We start from the raw sequence: 9802 nt of genomic DNA on the forward strand, positions 1-9802 counted from the left end.
TTTATAAGTAGAAATCTACAAAGTACCTTATTCTTGTACATCTTGAGGTCTATATAGACGCATTTTTTCAATTTCTTCATCTGAGGGAGCTGTCTTCGTTGGGTTTGAAATCAGTTCCCTCGTCGAAACTATCCACATCCCATGCTTGGTCACTTTTCACGACTGGACGCATCACTATACTCCCCATCGGTGGTAGAATCAGAGTATTCAACATCCACCGCTCTTCTTCAAGACATAATAAAAAAATATATAGGTATGTTAACCAAAGCAGAAACATGAACAAGGCGTAGTGGCTCACATGATTTTGCATTGAGAGATATCTTCAATATTAAAAAAAAAAAAAAAGACGTCTGGTGAAAGTCAGAAAACACACCAAGTTTAAGTGACGTTTTTTGAGTTCTAAAAATATACAACAACCTACACAAAAATTACAATAGAACAGTCAAAGAAAAAGTAACTTGAGAACCAAGTCACATGCTAAGGTCAATGTATACCTTTGGGTTCTGGAGTTGGCCTGCAAAAGATAACATGAAATTTCTTTTGCCAAACTCTCTTCTCTGTTTTTGCCTGGTACTCTACAAGATCACCATTTGGATAGACTCTGGCCATAAAGGTAATGTAGCATTTGACCCCAGACGCCAAACCAATGATGGTCCTTACAATAGATTCACATGTCACAGTTAATCCCTACCAGAAAAAAAATATCAACCCTAGTTTTCATGAAAACTAAACCAAACAAAATACTTATGAAAATTTATGAAGACAAACCTTGATCGTGTTGTATCTTTCCAGAGCCAAATCAACCATGGTTTTCATGAACTCAACGTCCAGTAACAGTAAGTCCAGGTAAAAAACATTAACATTCAAATGGTTTCATCGAGTTCGATGGGAAGAGTGTTCTGTAGAGTATGCTCCCCGGGTAGCTCATCTCCATCAACATCGAATCCCTGAGAAAAACCACCAGGAATCATGCATCATCAGTTTATCAAAAGTTACACACTATCAAGAAACATTTATCATGAAAACAACCTTGCCTCTTGTACATGGAAGATCTGTAGCGATGCATCTTCTGACCTATCTCATCGTTGGGATCCAGATTCCTTCTAGGTCTGTAGTCGAATCCATCGTCGAAACTATCCACTTCCCATTCTTGGCCCTCCTCGCGGCTTGACGCGTCACTTTCCTCCTCGTATTTCCCTTCATGTTCTTCGTTGACGTCGCTAACACCACCGTCTTCGACATCATCGGAAGAATCCAGTAAAGAGCCATTTGCATTAGGCATCCTCGTAGCTGTAGCCGTGGCTCCTCGCCGAGCTCCATGGGGTTCGTCACGTTAACAAATCAACAATGGTTAATCGACGGCTTAGATAGGGCACAAGTGGTGCAACCGGCCAGGTCCAATACGTGCCCTTTTTCTTAAATACATGTATTTTTATATTAAAAAAAAGAAAGATGTCAAAAACAATTATATGAAAGTATTTCTATTTATCACAGTTTTATTTTTTAAAATACTTCTGATATTAAAAAAACAAATATTTATCAGATTTTAAAATAAAATATTAATGGTTGTCAAAAAAAAAAATTAATTCGGAAATAAATAAATAAAATTTACCCCAGGAATCCATGACACTGTTGAGCCGGTCTCTTCCTCTCTGTTATCTTCTATGTATAAAGAATAACAAAAACAAGAAAGAAAATTCCAGATCTTTTAGATCTTTCCTCTGAGATCTTCTCCCTTTTCTGGTACAAATCCAATGATTCTTATCAGGATTTATCAATATTCTCTACAAAACTAATAAAATACGTTCTTATTACCATTTGTGCCATTATTATCGACTTCGGTTCACCAGGTCTCAGGCCAACTTACCAATTGGTTCATGCTAATCAGGCCAATGACATTTGCATTACTGGATTCAAACCACCGATAAAAAGAGGCAAAAAATAACATATTCAAATGCAAACCAATCAGGCTTTTAAAAAAAAAATTAATCCCGTCTATGTTTTTGTCCAATTCTTTGACCAAGATGAATTGTGTGTAACGGTCTCATGTTCTTGAATCAGTTAGCTTTTGTTCATCAGTGAACTCTCTCTTTCAACTAGGTCTATAGATGTGATCGTTTTACTTGTAGGTAAAGCTATTAGTACTCTTTTTTTATGGGGTCCAGACTCAAAATGCATATAATGTAATGCCATCTTTATATACTTCAGATTAAATCAGCTAAAACATTAAGTCAGGATACAGCATTCAGCAGCAAAGACAATAATTATCAAAGCTTATCTCTCACACAGAACATAATGTCTCTTAAAATAATCTGCTGTTTTTAGCTCCTGGTGTGTCAGTATGGAATAAATGAGTTGCAAGTGTGTCTGATTAAGAATTCAGATGCTGTCTCTTCGTAGCCAGAGACGTGTGAAAGGAGCTCATACACATGATAAAGGAGAGCATTACTTTTACTTGCTATATATGATGAATATGTAACACATAGTAAAGAGTACATAACAAACAAAGGGGGCAAATATGAACTTTGAACCATGCCATCATCATGATCATTATCATTCACTAGGACAGGTTTTTGATTTTGTACAATATTAATATTGTGTATCATCAGTCCTATTCTCACTGCTCCAACCACAGTTTGTATGATTCCGCTGCAGCTGCTGCACATTCCATCTCTCGGATCAGCATATCTCCCCACCGTGAACAACACACAACATACTTCTCAATCACATTCTATAAACAAGACTTGTGTCTTTATGTCTTATATTATTTACCATATCAACAACAGCTGGCTTGGAAGAAACTCAAAGATCCCATCACTTGCAACAACAAAGAACAAATGATTCGGCGAAAGATGAACCATAGGACACTTCAGGCTCTGCGGTAACACCAATCCCCTCAGCTGTACAGTCTCCAACGCTTCTCGTGAACGCTGTTCCTGGATACATCCCGTTCTGTACCCAAAGCCTAGGCGGGTCACCTCCTTCGCTCTCTTCGCTAGCCCATGTTTGTATATTCGGATCTTTCAACCCTTCAACTTGATCAACAGTCAACACTCTTGCTCCACACGCTTTCACCCTCTCGCATTCATCTTCCCTGAAAGGCGTCTGATCATAAGACAAATCCTCTGCTAGAACTCTGTTCCTGTCTTTAACAGCCAACACAGCTCTCGAGTCACCTACATTAGCGACATAGATCTTGTCCCCAACGACAAGAACCGTAATGGCAGTGGTCCCACTCATCGAATCATCGATCTCGCTCTCGTGCAACTCCTCGTTAACCCTCAAGAAAGCAGACTTGTAAGCCTTCTCCGGATCTTGAAGCAGAGCAGGGTCTTCAGACAGCATCTCCACGACTCTGTCCTTAACGAAACTCGAGCATTGCGTACCGAACACGCCGTGGCCATCGAAGACGCCGAAGAAATGAACGTTAGGTTTTCCCTGGAGCTCGGTTTTGATGCAGTAAGCGTCTTGGTTCTCCTTATCAGGTGGTCAGGGTAGTACCCTCGCTGAGAGAGAACACGAGTAAACCATGTCGAAATTGGGAGAAGGGACCTGGATTGATGACGAGAGAGGCTTCTCAACGACGACGCCGGGTTTGACCTTAGCGTCTCCGCCACGTCTACGAGAATCTCCTGATGATGATGATGAAGGTGGGTAACGGCTACAACATTTGCATTGAACGCAACCCATCTAGAAAGAAAAAACAGAGTCGATGATTACACACAAGAAAAGATTCTTCAAAAACAGAGGATGCTCTGTTTCTGCTAGAACAAGCGATCTCCAGGGAAACAGAGGGAGGGTATAGGTTTGATTCAACAATGGCGTCTTCTTGGGAAGTGAAGGGTTTGGGAGATGTCATGTTGTGGTAAAAGGAGGAAGATTTATGATTCAGACACAAAGACAGAATCTTTGTGTTTGTCCGAAAGGTGGAATCTTTGTTTTGCCCAATCCTGAGCAGAGAGAAGAAAAGGGAACAACTTTATTGTTCGTGTTGGTCTCTTTCTCCTCTTTTATGTTTGATTCGTGTCTTCCTCAACGTTTCCCCTTAAAGGGTTATTGCGTCAACCCTTTGAAAGAGAAAGCGTCAAAAAAATTCGAGGAACCCTAGAAAAAGCGAAACAGAAGAATTTGTTCTTTAAAGAAAAGAATATAAAACAGAGAGAGAGAGAAGAAAGAAAATGACTTTTGGTTGATCTGACGGATAGAGTGCACGGGTGGGTTTGGCCTCTGCACGAGTTCCCAAAACATAAGATTTTTTGAGAAATTGAGTGTTTTTGGTGTGCCAATCGCTCTGTTTTTTCCTTTCTCGTTTCGTTTCCCTCTGTAAACGGGTCGGGTATCTCAGACATTGTTTCAGTTTAAAAAAGCTTAATGGGCCTGACGAAATTATTGGGCCTTCACCTATAATTTTACCTCTCTTTCAACTGCAACTCTAGTATGCTATAATACTAGACAATTATGCATCTATAACATACTTTTAAGTTGCAATATCAACGCCTTACAAAAAATTAGAGGTCATCTTACTACTAAATGCACTTTCAAAACTGAAGTTACAGAACTCATGATTATTTATTTTCTTCTAATTAAAAATGGTTGCTATTTGCTTATATCAACTTAGATGTTAGGTCATGTGTTTATATTTAAATTCAGATTATGTTATTCTGTCTTGTAAGTTCATGTAATGGGTCTATCAATATGTGGATAAATCATACTATAATTCTCAAAAAATCATTTGAGATAAATCTCTTCAAAAATAGGTTTAGGATCAGAACAAATAGGGGAATTTTCAAAAATACCACTTGAAGATATCATTATCATCTTTACCACCATTAAATACACATTTTCAAAAATACCTTATTTATTAAAATGTTAAAGACTCTATATATCTTTGTTTTTATATGCTTTTCAAAATTTTAATCCAAAATTCTAAATCCTAAACCCTCAATTCTAAACCCTAAACCCTAAATCTTCGACTCTAAACCCTAAACCCTAAACTATATACCCTAAATTCAATATCCTAAACCCTAAACCCTGAAACCTCAACTATAAACCCTAAATCCTCAAACTATAAACCCTAAACTTTATACCCTAAACCCTAAAAACATCAAATCTAAACCCTAAAACATAAATCTAAACCCTAAAATCCTAAACGTTCAAATCTAAACCCTTCATTAAAAGTAGTGGTAAAAGTGGTTAGTGTAAACATGAAAAGTGGTACTATGAAAATGGTATTTTGGCAATTTCTCAACAAATAGAGCATAATGAACTGGACGATGTATAAACCAGATTAATGATATACTAGCATAAACTCTTTGGTAAATGTGTTGGACATGCAGCGACTAATATATCTAGGTGAAGTTTGGGAGTAACAAACATTTTCTTCTCAAAAAGAGGAGTGGAGTATCAGACTCTTTCTTAACAACTTGAGTTGGTGTGATGTATATTTGGCATATTAATATGGTTTTAACTGTTACTAAATAAAAGAACTCATAAAAGACAGCTCTATTTTGAGATGGATTTAAGTAAAAACATTGTTATTTTTACCAAACTAGATGAAAACAATGCACAATACATTTTACAAGAGAATTGTTATTCTAATTTTAGAAATTTTCTTTAAAAAAATTCACCAGCACAGTCAACTAAAGGAAACGACAGCAAATCAAACTGATCAACGCAATTTCATCGTCCTAAAATAAGCAAATATCTTTTTATTACCAAACAACAAAACATACACCAGTTTCTAAGAATCTAAGGAAAGTAGAAACAAAATCTAAAAACTCTCCCTATTTCAGAGGAAATTGGATTTTTTAAGACAGAGATTGTGTGGAAAACAGTCCGAAGTTCAATCTCTTCCTCACATATCGACTGCTAATAAAACAAGCCTCTCTCGAATCCTTTATTCTAGCCCTCCCCTACCAATGGCTCCTCTATTAACTATTCACCTTTTTAATTTGTAATTAACCTTTTTTTTAAAAAACAAAAAATAAATAAAGACTTTACCTGAGAATTAGGTTCAGGATGGCCTCAAGGAGCCGCTCCTACACACAACTCCTAGGCCTCCTGTCCTTTAACCTCCTTCTTTCACAACCTCCACAAAGGCAGTTCGTGTTGGAGTCATTCCACAACCTTCTGCTCCACCCTTCCTGTATTCAGAGAAGCCCGGCTTTCAGGGACGGTGATCAATGCGGGAACCATGAGGCTGACACACTTCATATCGCCATGACGCTCGACACAAACTACCTCCGTGGAACAATGGCTGCTGTCTTGTCTCTCCTTCAACATTCCACTTGTCCTGAAAACCTCTCTTTTCATTTCCTCTCCCCTCGCTCATTTCGAAAACGACCTTCACCAGCATCAAATCCACTTTCCTTACCTCAACTTCAAGATTTATCAGTTTGATCCAAGCCTAGTCCGCAGCAAAATATCAAAACCATCAGGGAAGCCCTAGACCAGCCTCTAAACTACGCGAGAATCTACCTCGCCGATATCATTCCCACCAGCGTTGACCGGATCATATACCTAGACTCGGACCTAGTCGTGGTAGACGACATAGAGAAGCTATGGCATGTTGAAATGAGAAGGTAAAGTCGTGGCGGCTCCAGAGTACTGCCAGGCAAACTTTACGTATTATTTCACAAAAGCTTTCTGGTCGGACCCGGAACTAGTCAAAGTACTTGAAGGGAAACGACCGTGTTATTTCAACACGGGCGTGATGGTCGTGGACGTTGGAAAATGGAGGAGAGGAATGTATACACAGAAGGTAGAAGAGTGGATGACGGTTCAGAAGCAGAGGAGGATCTACCATTTGGGATCATTGCCTCCGTTTCTGCTTATATTCGCCGGTGATATTAAAGCCGTTGATCATCGGTGGAACCAGCATGGGCTCGGAGGGGACAACTTCGAAGGGAAGTGTAGAACGTTGCATCCTGGGTCCTATAAGTCTTCTTCATTGGAGTGGGAAAGGGAAGCCAATGGTTGAGACTAGATTCGAGGAAGCCTTGTAGTGTGGATCATCTATGGGCTCCGTATGATCTTTACCGTTCATCAAGACATTCGTTAGAAGAGTAGAGGCGAAAGAAAAAGCAAAACAAGATGGCACACATATATTATATAATACTAGGAGAGGAGAAGGTACAAGAAGTTTTTTTAGCGATCAAAGAGAGTGAAATTTTTATTTGTAATTTTTGTACACACACACTCTTAATGCAAAAAGACGTTGTGCATGTGACATTGAGCGATCAGTAGTGAAATGATATTATCATCATTATCATTTTATTTTTCTCATATGCTTCAAGTTTTCTTTGTTCTTCTCCTACCATTGCTCCAACGTGTAACATATAGGTAGGCATTACTGCACAAGTGGAGGATATTAAAATTAATTTTTTAGTTGAATGTCTAGTATCTGATCCTGTTAGAAAACGTTAGCTCTAAGGCTCATATCATAACCTGTATCTCCTTGTGAACCATAGTCGAGTATACACACATAATCTATCTAGATATATGTGGAACCCTAGAAACCACAAGACTCTACAGTTACATAGAATTATGGTCGATGTTGATGAATGAATATCAAAATTAATAAACCAATATATACACAACTAGAATTAATTCATTAACTGTCTAATCATTTTGAATTGAAAATCCAAATTTTCAGACTTAACGGTCACAATCAACATATAATGACTAGATGACAAAAATCCACAAAAATAAAACCAATGTCTTGATTCGTCATGATTCTCTAACTAAGAAGGATTGTAAGAGATTTAAGTTTTCTCTGTCAGAAAAAGTGGAATTCAAATCATCCATGACAAACATTATTCGTAATTTTTTTTGTTGTGACTTAATGTGTATAAAAATTCAATTTGATTCGCTCTCTTCTTTGTTCATAATTTCTCTATAATTCTTTGTAAAACAAAGTGACGAATCCATCAACTAAAGTTTTGAGAACATCTATAAGACTAGAACATGACTTTCCACAGAGAATTCTATAAATTCTGTCATTTATCTTCCGTTATTAGCTGATGGAGATTGCTAATACAAGACTCAACCAATGAGATATAAGTATCATTTTTTTACTTTGCGTGGTATGCATAATTTCTCCATCGTTCTTTATTGGACAAATGGTTTTAATGTTTATTTACCACATGCATTTTTTCTTTGTGATTTTGGGATATTTAGAGACAATAGTCATTCATCACCATTAAGCATCATGGATCTCATAGCAATGGTAAATCAATACCAAATCTAAGACATTCAATTGTTCATTAAATATAAGTTTATATAAATGGATTAAAAGGATTATTTTTTCTTTTTTCTCTTTTCATTAGACACATAATTTTCATTAGACACATAAGCAACATAATAATAGTCATACTCAAACCGAACAAATTTAGAAGACCTTGAATGTTGATAGTGTATTATTGGACTATTTATTTTATAAGTGAATTGTTGTGGTGTACAATTAGTGTACACATCTTAGCTTTGTGAATGTAAGTATTTCATGTATTAGACACTTCACAATGGTTATGGTCTTGTAATGATAATTATAGTAGCTATTGTCATGTTCAAGACTTGTAATTTAAACCTTATTTTAAAGATCTTAAATGTTGGTAGTGTGTTATTAGATTCTTTATGTTATATAGTGAATGTTGTGTTGTGTTTGTTATTTTTTTTAACCAATATTTATCCATACCTTAAATAGAAAAGGTTATTAATTACAATTGTATACTTAAGAATTCTGAAAGCAACCCAATTAACATAAACATAACATGTTGTATGTATTGTTGCATATTTCCTTAATTGAAATAGTACCATGAATACTTAAAATTAGAAACATTAGTAACTAACTGTAAATTAAAAACTAGTTGAGATTAAATACAGTGAGGAAAAACTTTTAAACAAAGTAGTGTCCTTATTATAATTTTGAAACCATCACATGCTTGCAAGATGTATGTTCACCTTTAACTTACTTTTTAGCATTTAAAAATTAAATCTTCCTTACCTTTTAATAACACATTTCCATAATTTTATTTCTAAAAAGTATAAAAGCACTTCAGCTAAATTTTATTAAACCTTTTAGTATTTAAATTATTTTTATATCCAATTATAATATCTCAATTAATTATTCTTATTTATTTTAATAAAAATTTACTTTTAGAATTGTGTTCACATACTCAAATTATGTTTATTTTAGTAAAACTATTATTTCTTAAACAACAAACTAAAAACTCTCCAAAAATTTATAACTAAATCTTTGAAAGTGATCTTCCAGAAAAAAAATATATTGTGTGCGGCTCAGCATGATTCGTCAGCTCTCTGCTTAACTTGAGTTGGAGTTTGCTATTCCCTCAACCATGTCTCTCTCCATTCCAGGAGCTTTTTGCTCGCGTCAAATCTCAGCTAATCGTATTCGAAGATTTTGGTATCTTCAATCAGATAAATGCTGAAGGAGCCTTTAAGAATATTGGAACTGTTAATACCAACATGTCTCCTCTCAGTTACGATGATTTGATCACATCAAGGAATTTGAGGAGTACATTCAGAGATTCAAAGAATTAAAAAAAAAAGACATGTTGTATGTTGCATACTTTCTTATCGAGATAATACCATGAATACTTGAAATACTAACATTAATAACCAATTGTAAATAAAAAATTAATTGCGCATATAACATATGAAAAACAATGAAAAAAAATTTTTAGAACAAAAATAGTATCCTTATTATAATTTTGAAATCATAACATGCTGCAAGTGGTAATTGTCTCTGTATGTTCACGTTTAACTCACTTTCTTAGCATTTAAA

General features: G+C 35.8%; 2 pseudogenes; one reads left to right on the top strand and one right to left on the bottom strand.

Moving 5' to 3' along the window:
- Positions 1-2560: 2560 nt before the first annotated feature.
- On the bottom strand, positions 2561-3709 carry LOC130505977 (probable protein phosphatase 2C 35; annotated as a pseudogene).
- A 2309-nt stretch (positions 3710-6018) lies between these two features.
- LOC108810598 (probable galacturonosyltransferase-like 4) lies at positions 6019-7068 on the top strand (annotated as a pseudogene).
- Positions 7069-9802: the final 2734 nt, after the last annotated feature.

The sequence above is a fragment of the Raphanus sativus genome, unplaced genomic scaffold, assembly GCF_000801105.2.
Source record: "Raphanus sativus cultivar WK10039 unplaced genomic scaffold, ASM80110v3 Scaffold2754, whole genome shotgun sequence".
NCBI classification, from domain to species: Eukaryota; Viridiplantae; Streptophyta; class Magnoliopsida; order Brassicales; family Brassicaceae; genus Raphanus; species Raphanus sativus.